A 17,367-nucleotide genomic window follows, 5' to 3' on the forward strand; every position below is an offset into this window, starting at 1 on the left:
CCAACGAGTTGCAGAAAGATGTGCTATTTTATTAATCAGATATTTTCTAAAAAATGATTTGAGTTGATAAACAGGAAATTAAATCAGAGAATTTATGTAATTTAAATAAAAACCTTGACCGGGAGTAGATTTGTTGGAAGCTCTATCCTTGATGGAGTTCTTTCAAGATAAAAGTGATAATTAAAGGTTGCCTGCTCAGTTATCCTTTACCAAGTAAAGGAAAGTTAAGCAAGTTGGAAGTCAATTTCTATTCACAAGTTCTAATCCTCTCCCTTGGGAAGGACTAGTGTCAGTGATTAGATGGCGACCCAACGCGAAGCCCAACTATAATTTTACTCTTGAGCATCCAACTCAAGGTCTTCCTGTCAATCAACTCCCAATCAAGTTGTAGAACTACTCGCTCATTATGATTGTAAAATCCACGAAATAAGAAAGGAAAATATTGAAAGACATGATAAATAATAATCAAAAGGATCAATTAAAAATAAAAATAGTTCTTGTATAAATTAATTCTAGAAATAATCCAATAATAATTCTGAGTAAATAAAGGATATGGAAAAGTAAGTGACAAGTAAGGAAACAAACTAGAATGACGAAGTCTTGACGGAAGTAATAACTCTTCTCAATATCCTAGTCCAAGAAGCAATAAAATCGAAATCCTAAGAACTATGAATGTGTAGAGAGAAAACCTAAAGAAGGAGTAAAATCAGATCTAAAACTAAAATTATGCGGAATGAATGTTGTCCTTTGGTCTCTGCATGTTTTCTAGCTCTAATCTACTTTTCTGGGCCAAAAACTGGGTCAAAACAGGGCCCAAAATCGCCCCCAGCGAATTCTGCAGATTCTGCAGATCGCGCATGTCACGCGATCGAGTCATTCACACGTTTGTGTCATCCGGCGTTTTGCCTTACCACGCATGCACGTCGTCCACGCCTTCGCGTCACTTGTGCAGTTTCCAATCCGCGCGGTCACGTGAGCCATGCGTCCGCGTCATTGCAATTTCCTCTATGTCGCGCGGTCGCATGAGCGATGCGTCTGCATCACTTCTCGCTGGTCATCTCCTCAATTTCTTGTGTTCCTTCCATTTTTGCAAGCCTCATTTCCAATCTCCAAGTCATTCATGCCCTATAAAGCCTGAAACACTTAACACACAGATCACGGCATCGAATGAAATAAAGGAGAGTTAAAATACATAATTAAAAGTTTTTAGGAAGCAAGTTTTCAACCATGAAGTATTTTTAGGAAGGAATTATAAATGCATGCTAATCATATGAATAACTTGGTAAAGATTTGATAAAACCGCACAATTAAGCACAATATAAACCATAAAATAGTGGTTTATCAATGATAGAAGGAAATTCAATGGAATCTCTATGGTCTCTATATGAGCCTCAGATTCCCATGGTTCCTTATTAGAGAACTCCTTGGAAGCCAGTGGACGTCCATTGAGGTCTTCCTCAGTAGAAATCACTGCCTCTTCCTCCTCTCCAGGTTCGACCATGTGGGTTATGTGGATGGCCTTGTACTCTCTTTTTGGGTTCTCTTCTGTATTGCTTGGGAGAGTACTAGGAGGGAGTTTAGTAATTTTCTTACTCAGCTGACCCACTTGTACCTCCGAATTTTTAATGGAGGACCTTGTTTCAGTCATGAAACTTTGAGTGGTTTTAATTAGATCAGAGACTATGGTTGCTAAGTCAGAGTGGCTCTGCTTAGAATTCTCTGTCTGTTGCTAAGAAGCTGATGGAAAAGGTTTGCTATTGCTAAACCTATTTCTTCCACCATTACTGTTGTTGAAGCCTTGTTGAGGCCTTTGTTGGTCCTTCCATGAGAGATTTGGATGATTTCTCCATGAAGGATTATAGGTGTTTCCATAGGATTCTCCTATGTAATTCACCTCTTCCATTGCTGGATTCTCAGGATCATAAGCTTCTTCTTCAGATGAAGCTTCTTTCGTACTGCCTGTTGCTGCTTGCATTCCAGACAGACTCTGAGAAATCATATTAACTTGCTGAGTCAATATTTTGTTCTGAGCCAATATGGCATTCAGAGTATCAATCTCAAGAACTCCTTTCTTCTGATTTGTTCCATTATTCACAAGATTCCATTCAGAAGTGTACGTGAATTGGTTATTTGCAACCATTTCAATGAGTTCCTGAGCTTCTGCAGGCGTCTTCTTCAGATGAAGAGATCCTCCAGCAGAGCTGTCCAATGACATCTTGGACAATTCAAACAGACCATCATAGAAGATACCTATGATGCTCCATTCTGAAAGCATGTTAGAAGGACACCTTCTGATCAATTGCTTGTATCTTTCCCAAGCTTCATAGAGGGATTCACCTTTCTTCTGTCTGAAGGTTTGGACTTCCACTCTAAGCTTACTCAATTTTTGAGGTGGAAAGAACTTTGCCAAGAAGGCATTGACTAGCTTTTCCCAAGAGTTTAGGCTTTCTTTAGGTTGTGAGTCCAACCATGTCCTAGCTCTGTCTCTTACAACAAAAGGGAAGAGCATAAGTCTGTAGACCTCAAGGTCAACCCCATTGGTCTTGACAGTGTCACAGATTTGCAAGAATTCAGCTAAGAACTGATGAGGATCTTCTAATGGAAGTCTATGAAACTTGCAATTCTGTTGCATTAGAGAAACTAATTGAGGCTTAAGCTCAAAGTTGTTTGCTCCAATGGCAGGGATTGAGATGCTTCTCCCATAGAAGTCGGGAGTAGGTGCAGTAAAGTCACCAAGCACCTTCCTTGCATTGTTGGCATTGTTGTTGTTTTCGGCTGCCATTGCTTCTTCTTGTTTAAAAATTTCTGTTAGGTCCTCTCTAGAGAATTGTGCTTTAGCTTCTCTTAACTTTCTCTTCAAGGTCCTTTCAGGTTCACGATCAGCTTCAACAAGAAGGCCTTTGTCTTTGTTCCTGCTCATATGAAAGAGAAGAGAACAATGTATGGAATCCTCTATGTCACAGTATAGAGATTCCTTGAGGTGTCAGAGGAAAAGAAGAATAGAAAGAGGAGGTAGAGAGGAGACAATTCAAACTTATAGAGAGAGTCTGAATTGCTGATAGTGGAGGAGTGTTAGTCCTTAAATAGAGGGATGTGAGAAGAGGGGAAGAATTTTCGAAAACAAATTAAAGAGATTTTGAAATAATTAAAAAAAATGGTTGATGATTTTCAAAAATTGAAATTGAGGTAATAGTTAATTGATTTTGAAAAAGATTTTGAAATTAGAAATCAAAAAGATATGATTGAAAATTATTTTGAAAAAGATGTGATTGAGGAGATATGATTGAAAATCAAATAAAAAAAAGAAAGTTTTAAAATTAAAGTTGATTATTTTACTAATAAGAAATTAGAAGATATGATTCTAGAATTTAAAATTTGATCCTTTCTTAATAGGCATGTAACAACTTGAAAATTTTGAATTAAATCATTAATTGTAGCAAGGATTTTCGAAAATAAAAAAAAAGGAAAGAAATTGATTTTGAAAACATATGATTGAAAAGATATGATTTTAAAAAGATTTGATTTTGAAAAATTATGAAAACTTGAAAAAGATTTGAATTAAAAACAAAATCTTTCCTCTTGTGCCATCCTGGCATTAAACACCCAGAATGGTATCCATTCTGGTGTTTAACGCCCAAAATTCTACCCTTTTGGGCGTTTAACGCCCAAAATTCCTCATTGGGCGTTTTGAACGCCCAGCTTTTTCTGTGTAATTCCTCTGCTGTCTGTTTTGAATCTTCAATTCTCTGTATTATTGACTTGAAAAGACATAATTTTGAAAATTTTTTGAATTTTTAATGATGAGAAACAATCAAAATGCAACTAATCATGGAAAACTAAGATTAAATCAAACAATGCATGCAAGACACCAAACTTAGAAATTTTCATATTAGAGACACTAACAAATTGAGAATGCATATGAGAAACAACAAAACACACAAAACAAGAGAATTTAAAGATCAGAGCAATAGAATCATCAAGAATAACTTGAAGATCAATGAAGAACACAATGCATGTGATTTTCGAAAATTAGAAGAATAAAGACATGCAATTGACACCAAATTTAAAATTAGACACTAGACTCAAACAAGAAACATCAAATATTTTTGATTTTAAGATTTTATAATTTTTTTTTTTGTGATTTTTCGAAAATTATATGGAAAAGAAAATAAAGAGATTCAAAATTTTTAATGAGAATTCAAGGAATCATGCAATGTTAGTCTAAAACTCCGGTCTAGGAATTAGACATGGCTTACTAGCCAGCCAAGCTTTCAGTGAAAGCTTCGGTCCAAAACACTAGACATGGCCAATGGCCAGCCAAGCTTTAGCAGATCATTACTTTCAACAGCAAAATTGATAGAAATCAACAAGCTCTTGTGATGATAAGTTGAAACCTCGGTCCAAAAAATTAGACATGGCTTCACAGCTAGCCAGACTTCAACAAATCATCATGAAACTCTAGAATTCATTCTTAAAAACTCTGAAGAACAGAATAGAAATTTTTTTTGTATTTTTGAAAATTTTTTTTCGAAAATAAAAAGTAAAAAACTTAAACATAAAATAAAATTACCTAATCTAAGCAACAAGATGAACCATCAGTTGTCCAAACTCGAACAATCCCCGGCAATGGCGCCAAAAACTTGGTGCACGAAATTGTGATCATCAATGGGGCCAACAGCTTGGTACGCACAATTTTAATCTCAACTCTTTGTTACAACTCCGCACAACTAACCAGCAAGTGCACTGGATTGTCCAAGTAATAAACCTTATGTGAGTAAGGGTCGATCCCACGGAGATTGTTGGCTTGAAGCAAGCTATGGTCATCTTGTAAATCTCAGTCAGGCGGATTCAAATGGTTATGGAGTTTAAGATAATTAAAAGATAAATAAAATATAAAATAAGATAGAGATACTTATGTAATTCATTGGTGAGAATTTCAGATAAGCATATGAAGATGCTTTGTTCCTTCTGAACCACTACTTTCCTATTGCCTTCATCCAATCATTCATACTCCTTTCCATGGAAAGCTTTATGTTGGGCATCACCGTTGTCAATGGCTACTTCCCGTCCTCTCAGTGAAAATGGTCCAAATGCGCTGTCACCGCACGGCTAATCATCTGTCGGTTCTCGATCATGTTGGAATAGGATCCATTGATCCTTTTGCGTCTGTCACTACGCCCAACACTCGCGAGTTTGAAGCTCGTCACAGTCATCCCTTCCCAGATCCTATTCGGAATACCACAGACAAGGTTTAGACTTTTCGGATCTCAGGAATGGTCACCAATAATTCTAGCCTATACCATGAAGGTTTTAATCTTAGACTAGAAACCCAAGAGATACACATTCAAGCTTGTTTGCATGTAAAACGGCAGTGGTTGTCAGGCACACGTTCATATGTGAGAATGATGATGAGTGTCACGGATCATCACACTCATCAAGTTGAAGAACGAGTGTATATCTTAGAGAAGAAGTAGGCGTGAATTGAATAGAAAAACAGTAGTACTTTGCATTAATTCATGAAGAACAGCAGAGCTCCACACCTTAATCTATGGTGTGTAGAAACTCCACCGTTGAAAATACAAAAGTGATAATGGTGGTCATTGGCTTCGGCCCCAGAGAGGGAACCAGAAGAACCAAGATCAAAAGTATATGAAAAGTATATGAAGTATCTGAAAAGTATATGAAAATACAATAGCAAAAGGTCCTATTTATAAAAAACTAGTAGCCTAGGGTTACAGAAATAGGTAATTAATGCAGAGATCTTCCCCTGGGCCCACTTGGTGTGTGCTTGGGCTGAGCATTGAAGCTTTCACGTGTAGAGACTTTTCTTGGAGTTAAACGCCAGTTTTTGTGCCAATTTGGGCGTTTAACTCCAGCTTTTATGCCAGTTCTGGCGTTTTGACGCCAGAATTTTTATGCTGACTTAGAACGCCAGTTTAGGCCATCAAATCTCGGGCAAAGTATGGACTATTATATATTGCTGGAAAGCTCAGAATGTATACTTTTCAACGAAATTAAGAGCCTGCTAATTAGGCTTCTGTAGCTCCAGAAAATCTACTTCGAGTGCAGGGAGGTCAGAATCTAACAGCATCTGCAATCCTTTTTCAGCCTCTGAATCAGATTTTTGCTCAGGTCCTTCAATTTCAGCCAAAAAATACCTGAAATCACAGAAAAATACACAAACTTGTAGTAAAGTCCAGAAATATGATTTTTATTTAAAAACTAATAAAAATATAATAAAAACTAACTAAAACATACTAAAAACTACCTAAAAACAATGCCAAAAAGCGTATAAATTATCCGCTCATCACGCGCGTAACGTTTGCACAACTCTCGGGTTTTGGCTTGGGGTGAAATTTCTTAATCCACGCGTATGCGTACATGGCGCGTCCGCGTTGGGTAGGCAAAAATGCTTGTTGTGCGCGTGCGCGCGGATGGTGCTCTGGTTTTCAAAATTTTCTTTTCTACGTTTTTGCACCAATCCAAGCATTCCAAACCTCCAAACAGCTACCAAAATACCATAAAACCTTATTTAACATACTAAACTACCAATTATATTCAACAAATCAACCAAAAACATGAATTTAAACTAATTACCAATATGTACAAAAAGAGAAAATGAAAAGATATTACCATGGTGGGGTGTCTCCCACCTAGCACTTTTCTTTATTGTCCTTAAGTTGGACTTATGGGGAGCTCCTCTCAAGGTGGCTTGTGCTTGAAACTATCCTTGAACATCCACCAATGCTTGAATCTCCAATAAGCTCCATTCTTCAATTTTAATATCTTCAAGCTTTGATGGAGTTCTTAACAAACCATGAGCTCCCAAATTTGATTTTCCTTGTGCGATCCGGGATCCCACACTTTGTTTTGACACCCGTCCTTGAGTTGGTCATCATTATTCCGTCCGGGTGGCATGGACTTGAAATTCTCAAAGAAGCTTCCAAAAAACTTCCTAGACCCATGCAATTTGGTTCCACACCAACCATTGCTCTTGAATTTTGAGCTTGCAACCATCATGAGCTTAGAATGACGTTTCCAACCACTACACAACTCTTTCCTACTCTTAACTCTACAAAGAGCTCTAAGTTGACCATCATTTTCAATCAAACCATATTCAAATGAGACAGTAAAGCTTAGGGATAAGAATTTTACCCACTTGAATATTGTGTAGGATGGTGACTTAGGAAAGGGTGGTCCTAATGATCTTGCAAGCTCCACTCCTTTGTGCTCTTCCTTGACTATCTCTACCTCTTCGCAATCTTCTTTAATTTCAACCTTTTCCCTTTGATCACTTGGCTTAGAGTTGTCTTCAAGAACTTCATCTTTCCCAATGAGAGGTGATTCAATTTTGAATAGGAATTCATTGATGAATGAATCCATCTCTTGATTAACCTCTTCATATTCTTCAATTTTGATATACACCATGCCAACTTTTTCCTCTTAGTAGCTCTCTTCCGATTCACTCTCTTTCTCATTTCTCACCAAGGGTATGGGAGTTTGTGCACATTCTTCTATAGTTTCAACTTCATGTCCAATGGGAAAGGATTCAATTGTAGATAGGAATTCATCCATGATTGAATCCATCTCTTGATAAACCTTTTTCAAGTCTCCAACTAAGATATGCCTTGGAGGTTGCGCACCCTCCTCAACATCAATATCAAGCTTCCTGGAAGAGTGCTCCATGATGCTATATTCCCATGGACTTTCAACATCTCCTAAATCTTCAACCACTTCTTCCTTTTCTTCAATAACCATAAGCTCCTCCAATTGCTCTAATACAAAATGACATCCCTCATTTCCAACCGAAGTTTCCAATCTTTCCTTCATGCTATGATCTTCAATTGATTCTTCACATGTGGTTATGGAAGCACCTTGAGTGTTCAAGAATTGGTAGGCTAAAGTATGCACTACCTTAGTCAAATTAGTCACAAACTCTAGGGTGTTCCTTTGCATATCCGCTTGTCCTTGAAGTAGCAAGGTGAGAGAATCACCTATTGGGGCTTGTGGTGGATAAAAGGGTACATTATTTTGGAGAAAGGGTTCATAGTAGGAAGGTGGTTCTTCTTGGTAGGGGTATGGAGATGGTGTGCATTGAGGCGGTTCTTCATAGTAGTCATAATAAGGTTGTGGTGGTTCCAAAGGATCTTGCTCATAATGGTCATAAGAATATGGTATGGGTGGTTGGTCATGTGATGGATATGGATCATAGGAAGATGTTTGGTATGGAAAGGCTTGTGAGTATGGTTGAGGTTCATGTTGAGGACAAGATTCATAGGCACATGATGGTGGTTATTGATTGTCACAAGAATATTCACCATAGCCATTGAATTGACATGTATTAGGATGGTGATTATACCTATAAGTATCCGGAGGTTGTTGCCAATAGGAGTGATCAATTCCTTGAGGCTCCTCCCATCTTTGTTGGTTCCATCCTTGATGCATGTGGTCATTGAAGTTCACATTTCCTACAACACAATTAGAACCAAACTCATAGCCAAAGTGAGAATTCATAGTGAAAAAAATAAAATAAAACTAACAAAAACTAGTAAACAAGAAAAGACAAACCTATTCACAATATTCACATATATACAATAACCAATAACATAACACCATTGTAATTCCCTGGCAACGGCGCCATTTTGATGAATGGTTTTTTGATGGTTTAGAATTCACAAATGAATCTTCGTTGCAAGTATAGTTTCTAAACCAACAAAGAATCCTTTCATACAAAAGATTGTTTGTCACTAAAACAAACCCCTAAATTTATAAACCGAAGTATTAAATCTTGGGTCGTTCTCCCTAGGAATTGCAACAAAGTGTTCTTATTATTGGTTATGAGTTATGTTTGGGGTTTTTGACAAGAGACATGAAATGTAAATGGTAATGAATTAAACTAATAGCTAAAAAGGCTTTGGCAAGGGTTGGTGGTCAAGGATCTCTATCCTAATCACTAACCACAACATGAGAATTGGCAAAGATCAATCCCACTAAGTCAACCCTTAACTAATAGTAGAGGAAAGTCAAGTGAGCTATATCAATCCAAGTCCATAAGTCCTAGTTCTCCACCAAATCAATTAGTGAGATCTAGCGTTAATGGCTCCCTGATAAACCCATATTTTATGATTCATCTTGTGCTCAATTAAGTGTTTTTATCAATTCTTCACCCACTTATTCATAAGAATTTCATGGTTTTACTATTCCTTCCTTATTTTATGATATATATGAAAACATGTTTCCTATGCTTTAAAAATATTAATTTTAATTATCCTTTATTACCATTTGATGCCGTGATTTGTGTGTTAAGTATTTTCAGGCTTCATAGGGCAGGAATGGCTTAGAGGACAGAAAGGAAACATACAAAACTGGAAGGAAAGCACAAAAATGGAGTTTTGAATAAAAGGCAGCGACGCGCACGCGTGGACGACGTGGATGCGTGGCTAGCACGAAATGGCAGTGACGCGTACGCGTAGACGACGCGAACACGTGCCGAGAGTAGAACACAGCTGATGCGTACGCGTGACTGACGCACACGCGTGACAAGGAAAAACTCCAAATGACGCGAACGCGTGACCCACGCACACGCGTGACGGATGCCACGTGCAGAAAATTGCAGAAGTCGCCCCAGCAATTTTTGGACCCTTTTTCGGCCCAAATCCAAGTCCAGAAACACAGAATAGAAGCCAGAGAATGGTGGAAATCAAAAAGGACAACTCATACAACATTCCTATACGCAATTTTAGGTTTTAGATGTTGTTCTCTAGAGAGATAGGTTCTCTCCTCTCTCTTAGGTTTTAGAATTAGAATTCCTCTTAGTTTATGATTATTTCTCCAATTCCAGGTTCAATATTTCTTTAATTTTATATTTTCTTCTACTTTTAGATACTCTAATGCTTTTACTTGTTAATTACTTATGTTGTCAAATTGGCTTATGAATCTCTCCATGTTAGATTTGAATATTCTATTTAATATAATTTGAGGTATTTCAGACTTATGATTGTTTTATTCTATTTATGATGCTTTCAATTTAATTTAAGATTTATTCCCTTTTTGCTTTGGTTAAGTAATTGGTAACACTTGAGTTATCAGACTCAGCATTGATTGAAAATTGGGAATTGCTGATTGATTTGGATCGCTCTAAAGCTAGTCTTTCCACAGGAGTTGACTAGGACTTGAAGATCAAATTGATTGATCCACTTGACTTTCCTTTATTTAGTAAGGGTTAACTAAGTGGAAGCAATAACAATTCTCATCACACCTGATAAGGATAACTAGGATGGGATTTCCAGTTCTTATACCTTGCAAGAGATTTTTATAATTATTAATTTATTTTTCTTGCCATTTAAATTATTTGTTCTCTATTTCAAAAAAACCCAAAAACGTACCTTTTTCCATAACCAATAATAAATCATACTTCCCTACAATTCCTTGAGAAGACGAACCGAGGTTTAAATACTTCGGTTATAAATTTTATTGGGTTTTGTTACTTGTGACAACTAAAGTTTTTGTACGAAAGGATTCTCTGTTTGTTTAGAAGCTATACTTACAACGCGAATACTTTTATAAAAAAATTTTTTACCTTCAGAAATTCAGTTCGCTACTCCCAATCGTCAATTACTTGGATATTAGCGACTCAACAATTCCTAAGTTACCTTCCCAAGCCAAGAGAATAAAATTATACTCTAAAATCCAACCAAGCATTTCATCAAACACTTGGAAGGCATAAAAGGAAAGCATAGTAAAATTGCAAGGAAAGTAAATCTACACTACTCAATTGCAAGGAATTAAACAACAACAAATCAAATGAACAATAAAGGAACATGAATCATAAATTGCATTAAAAGGAAAAGGAAGGAACAAAAGTGCATCAACATGAAAGTAAAGAATTACAAGAATTAAATGCTAAACTAGAGAGAAGAGATGTATAAGAAGAAGAAATTGCAAAGGAAAAATAAATCAAAGCATGGAATTAACCTAGATCTAAGAATTCCTAATCTAGATCTAACCTACTCCTAATTCTAGAGAGAAGAGAGAGCTTCTCTCTCTAAAACTAACTAATCCTAATCCTAATGTGTGTGAATGAGTAAAAAATGAGTGAATGATCTTCTTCCCCCTTCAATCCTTGGTCCTTATATGCATTTTGGCACCAAAGTTGGTTACAAATTGGGCCCATAGCTCTCAAAAATCACTGGGGATATTTTCTATTTAAAAATCACGTGTGGCCATCGGCGCGTACGCGTACAGTGCGCGTGCGCGCCCCTTGAGGTTTTCGCAATCCACACGTGTGCGTACAGTGCGCGTGCGCGCGGATGCGCATTTCCAATTCTTTGTCTTTTCCATGATTTCTCCACTTTGTATGCTTTCCTCTTCACTCCTTTGATCCATTTCTAGCCTTTTCAACCTGAAATCACTTAACAAACAAATCAAGGCATCTAGTGGAATCAAAGGTGAATCAAATTTAGCTAATTAAGGACCTAGAAAGCATGTTTTCACACTTAAAAACAAATTGAGAAATAATCATGAAACCATGCTATTTCATTGAATAAATGTGGGTAAAAGGTGATAAAATCCCTTAAATGAAGCATAAGATAAACCCTACAAATGAGGTTTATCAGTTAGGTGAAGAACAAAATCTAGAAAGCATGATTAGAGAAGAGTAGAGTGATTACCCTATACACTTGAGTGATTAGAAGTGCACATATACTATCAGTAAGGGTTCAATGCTTGATTCTATGTTCCCTGCTTTCATGAGCTGTCTTCTTACAAGTTTATTTGTTTTTACTGTATGAATTTTAATTAGTGATGTTTGATTTATATTTGTCTTGAAGAACTTATTTACTTTTAACCAAGTAGGCAAAAATCATTTTAGCATATAGTACATTGATAGGTTGCATTGCATTGCATGAGTCATACTTTCCCTTATTTAGTCTTTTAATCTCCTTGAGCTAAGCATGAGGTCATGCTAATGTTTAAGTGTGGGGAGGTTGATAAACCACTATTTTATGGTTTATCTTGTTTCTAATTGAGTGGTTTCATCAAGTCTTTACCCACTTATTCATATGATTTGCATGATTTTATAATCCCTTCCTAGTTTTATTTTATGGTTGAAAACTTGCTTCCTAGAGATCTTTAAATTGTATATTTTACTTCTCCTTTATACCATTTGATGTCGTGATCCGTGTGTTAAGTGTTTCAGGCTTTATAGGGCAGGAGTGGCTTAGAGAATGGAGAGGAAGCTTGCAAAAATGGAAGGAACACAAGAAACTAAGAAGATGACTAGCAAATACCGACGCGCACGCATGGCTCACGCGAGCGCGTGGAATGGAGAAATTTGCAGCGACGCGTGCGCGTGCCTGACGCGTACGCGTGGATTGGAGTTCTGCAAGATGACGCGTGCGCGTGCCTGACACGTACACGTGACAAGGAAATACGCCAAATGACGCGCACGTGTGACTGACGCGTACGCGTGACATGCGCGATTTGCAGAAATAACAGAAAATGCTGGGGGCGATTTTGAGCCGAGTTTTGACCCAGTTTTTGGCCCAGAAACACAGAATAAAGCCAGGGAACATGCAGAGACTCAACATATATTCACATATTCTCATTTAGCATAGTTTTAGGATTTTTAGATCTAAATCTAGAGAGAAATCACTCTTCCTCTAGGTTTTCTTTACATTTATAGTTTCATAGTTTATTGCTTTTGCTTTTGGATATTGAAGAGTCATCACCTCCGTTGAAGATACTATTTTAGTTTGATTTATTACTCTTTTATTTATTACGTATTCTTAATTCTTGTTTAATGTTACAATTGGACACATCATACTTTTAGTTTTCTTTTTCTTGCCATCATTGTGATGGTCTTGTAGCGTGCAGCTCCTTCTCTTCGGTGGCTAGCTTTAGCTTCCATGGTTTGCTGTGTAATGACCGAAAGAGAAGAGAGTTGAGAGAGAAGATAGAGTTTGAAAGAAAAGCAATTAAATGAAATAGAACAAATTAATCAAAGTAAGTTACTTTTACTTCCCTCTATGCTGAGTAGCGTATAGCATTAAAGCAATCAATCATGTCAATCATACTTTCTCTCTCATGGTTCCCAATGTAAGTTAAATTCAAATTAATTGAATTTGAGATCGATCACTTGATGAAAGGTGGGATCCGTTGGAAGCAATGAAGCAAAACAGTTTGCTTTCTCTCTCAAAAAGATTCGGATCAAGCATTGGATCTTTAGTTAAATATGGGCTAAAGATGATGTTAATAAAATCTGGCCCAACTAATCACAAATTGCATCAGCCACTTAATACCATACTTTGAGCACGGCTAGATACTTAAAAGTACATTGGGCTTACGGTAATAGAGCAAAACTGGCCCAATAAAATAATTTAGCCAACATAATCATATTTAACACCAAGGCTGAAGGTAAGATGCATATATGGGCTTGCAACAATTTTCTTTTATTTTCGGCCCATTAAAATCTGCATGAATAAAATTATCAATCAATACATATGAATTAAAAACAAATTAACAATTTTGTAATTTAATCACATTAATAATGTTTGTTCATCATCAAAATAAATTTTGAGTTTTCCAAACTCATCACAACTAACTACTCTAATATATCAATCAAGAGTAGATATTAATGACTCGAGGGTCACCAAAGTCCTTAATTCCAAGCCAAGAGTGAGAAAAAGCTAAGCAAAAACTAAGCCAAGCATTTTTATCAAACACTTGGTGTGCATGAAAATAAAAGCATATTAAATTGGAATCAAAATAAAATCTAAAGCTACCAAGTGCAAGAAAATAATAACAACAACTGAATTAAATAACAATAAACAAAAAAATATTAAATTGCATTAAATGAAAATTAAGATTTATAAGAGTGTTCATAAAATAAAAAGTGACGTAAATGAGAAATTAAAAAGAAGAAATAAGAGAATTAAGACAATAAAGCATGGAAACATAAATGAAACTACACTAAAACAAGAATTAAAACTGAAATTAAAGAGAAATTAACCAAGAAAACCTAAATTTTAAAGAGAAAGGGGAGCTTCTCTCCCTAGAAAACTAAGACAAAAACATGGAAAAATCTAGAACTAATTGCTCTCCCCTTGCCTTCACTTGAATTAGGGTTGAAATAGCCTCAGAAATTTGTTGGATTGGGTTTTGGAGGCCCAACATTCGCTGCCAACGAATTGCATTAATGAGATCACGTATTGGGACCTGTGCGTATGCACAGACATGTGCGTACGCACACTTTCTATTTTTTCACTTGTGCGTACGCATATAAGGTTGTGCGCACGCACACTTGCTGACTCTCACTTGTGCGTACACACGCATACTTGTGCATACGCACACTTGCTGAAAAGCTCCAAATTCTATTTCTTCATGAATTCTCCACTTTTGCATGCTTTTTCCTCCCTTCTTTAATCCATATTAGCCTTGTAAACCTGAAAGCACTCAATAAAAATATCAATGCATCAAATGGAATTAAAATGGATAAAATTTAGCAAATAAGGGCCTAAAAAGTATGTTTTCACTTTTGAGCACAATTTCATTGAATAAATGCAAGGAAAGTTGATGAAATCCACCCAATTAGAGCAAATAAACATCATGAAACGTAGATTCATCACAGCTCCCTCCTGGGACTCTTCTGAAACGTCTCAGCTCCTTCAACTCTCACCTCTGACTCCACTCTTCTTCCATTAACTGATGGATGAGGGCGGAGTGATCTTGATGCTCTATCCTCAGCTGGTTAATAGAAGATGCTAGCTGCCCAATAGATGTTGTCAGCTGATCCCAGTAATTGCAAGAGGGAAGTAATATCCCTGAGGCATCTCGAGCTGCTCCTGCTGAGGAGGATGAACTAGCTCCTGAGGCGGTGCTCCTCCAAGTTCCATGGCATACTCCATATCCCTCCTAGTGATCGGTCTGTCGACATCAATAGGGGTGTCTCGATCGATGCGAACGCGAGCAGCCTCACACCGGCAGAAGATGAGATGAGGGAAGGCCAATCTAGCAGAAGTGGAGGCCTTTGCAGCTATGTCGTATAACTCCATAGGGATCACACGATGCACCTCTACCTCATTACCGAGCATGATGCAATAAATCATCACAGCTCAGTTAATAGAAATCTCAGACCAGTTACTCGTAGGGATGATGGAGCACTGAATGAACTCTAACCATCCCCTAGCAACCGGCTTCAGGTCATGCCTTACCAGCTGGTATGGTTGCCCTCTAGCATCCCTTCTCCACTGTGCTCTGGGGAGGCATATATGAATGAAGATCTAGTCCAATCTCTAATCACTGGTGAGCCTGTAATGGTCAAAGTGGGGGTCATCTCTGGATGGTGGCAACTGAAGTATCTCCCTCACACTCTCTGAACCGAGCTCTACGATCCTCCCTCAGACCATAGTGCGCCATGTCTTAAACTTTGGGTTCACATCCATGACATGTTTCTAGGTCACCCACGCATTAGCATAAAACTCCCTGAACATCAGAGCACCTATCAGTCACAGGGTTGCACAAGAACTCCCAACTCTTCCTCAAAATCTGCTACCTGATTTTCGGATATTCATTTGGTTGTAAATCAAATCGAACTTCTGGAATCACCCTCTTTTTGCTCACAATCTAATGGAAGTGGTCCTTATGGATTTTGGAACTAAATCGGTTGTTATCAAACGGACTGGTTGTGGGAGCCTTTTTCTTTCTCTTTCTTGAAGAGCATTGTCCAAATTTTGGTGCTATAAGGATGATGATACACAATAAAAGTGGAGCTCCTAACTCCAAACTTAGAGCTTTTGCTCGTCCCCGAGTAAAGAAAAAGAGAACAATAGTGAGAAAATAGGGAATGTAACAGAAATGAAAAGAAAGAGAAAGAAGGAAAAGAATGTAGCGTAGAGTGGGGGTGCCGCTATGAAAAAAAGAAAGGGAAAAAAGAAAAGTAATTATGAAGGTGAAAGGAAGAAGGGAGGTGTGATAAAAAGTGAAAAAATAAAGTTGTATTTATAGAGAGGGAGGGGGTTGAGGTTCGGTATTAAGAGAAAAGAGTGGGTTTGGAGGAATTAATTGGGGTGTGGAAAGAGAGATTTGAGAATGATTTAAAGAGATATTCTAGGGTAATAGGTTGTGGTTGGTGGGATGGGGAATTGGAAGATTTGATTTGTGGGGTGTAAAAGATGATTTGATGGGTGAAGAGAAGTAATGAGGAGAGAGAGAGAGATGCTTTGAATGGTCAAAATAGAAGAGGGGGGAAGAAGACCATTTGCAATGGTTGATGCCCAGGCATCTTCTGCTAGTTTCACAAGCCATTTTCTATAGTTTTTACTTGGTTTCATGCATTTTCTTACTCAATAAGCAAGCATTTGGATGAGTAATGTATGCATGTTTTGATTCAACCAAGTATTGTGAATTATAAATATTTTCATGAGATTGATGCAAGAATTACTTGATGCAATGGATGATGCATTATCTTGTGATTATGGAAAAGCTTTGATGCACTTGTTTGGTTGATGATAGGCAAGGAGAAGCAAAGGAGAAGCAGAGAAGAAGCAGAGGCTGTGGCGTGGTGCGTACGATCCCCACACTTTCGTACAGTAGTACCAGCAAGTGCACTAGGTCGTCCAAGTAATACCTGAGCCAGTCAGGGTCGATCCCACGAGGATTGTTGGCTTGAAGCAAGCTATGGTTATCTTGCAGGTCTTAGTCAGGCAGATCAGAAGGTTGTTGGATATGGAGTTCTGTTAGGACTATGAAACTATGAAGACATATAAGTAATAAAGATACTCTGTAAATTAAATAGAAATCAGTGATAGGGATAAAGTAAAGGATTGGAGTTGCTTTGTCTTTCTGAATTAACTCCGGTATTACTGCTCTCTTTGCTTGTGAATGATTTCTTCAATGGCAGGCTATATGTGATTGACACTGGTTTGAGCAGCTGTCAATACTCCTCCAGATCTGAACCCCAGGTTTAGTACAGATCCATTCTGATTGAGGGTGAAGTTCGTACAGCTCATTCTCCTTAATGATCCTACTCAAAATGCCACAAATAAGGTTGGATCTTCTAGATCAGAGAATGCTGCACCTTGGGTTCTAGCCTCTACCACAGAGACCCTAATCTCCCTAGAAATTAGCTGAACTGATGTCTAAAGAAGTCCCTAACGAAGTCGTGGATTAGCCGTCTGAGAGATGTATAAACATAGCTGTCGACTCATCATTGTCCGATGAAAGACGCACTCTAAGCCCAAGTAGACGCGGGTGTTTGTCAGGCACATTCATCTTAATATGATGAACAGAGCTGATTTGTCAGATCATCCTATTCACCACGATGAAGATCGGATATACATATTAGAATTAATCAAACACGGTCGAAGAGAA

The 17,367-nt window shown here is 37.6% G+C and overlaps 1 non-coding gene across 1 annotated transcript; it reads left to right on the forward strand.

The window, feature by feature from the left end:
* The first annotated feature begins 2,269 nt into the window (after nucleotides 1-2,269).
* LOC112761480 (small nucleolar RNA R71) lies at nucleotides 2,270-2,377 on the forward strand. Its single transcript, XR_003181875.1, has one exon. It is a non-coding gene; the product is annotated as a small nucleolar RNA R71 (small nucleolar RNA).
* The last annotated feature ends 14,990 nt before the right edge of the window (nucleotides 2,378-17,367 follow it).

Source organism: Arachis hypogaea, chromosome 16 (assembly GCF_003086295.3).
Source record: "Arachis hypogaea cultivar Tifrunner chromosome 16, arahy.Tifrunner.gnm2.J5K5, whole genome shotgun sequence".
NCBI classification, from domain to species: Eukaryota; Viridiplantae; Streptophyta; class Magnoliopsida; order Fabales; family Fabaceae; genus Arachis; species Arachis hypogaea.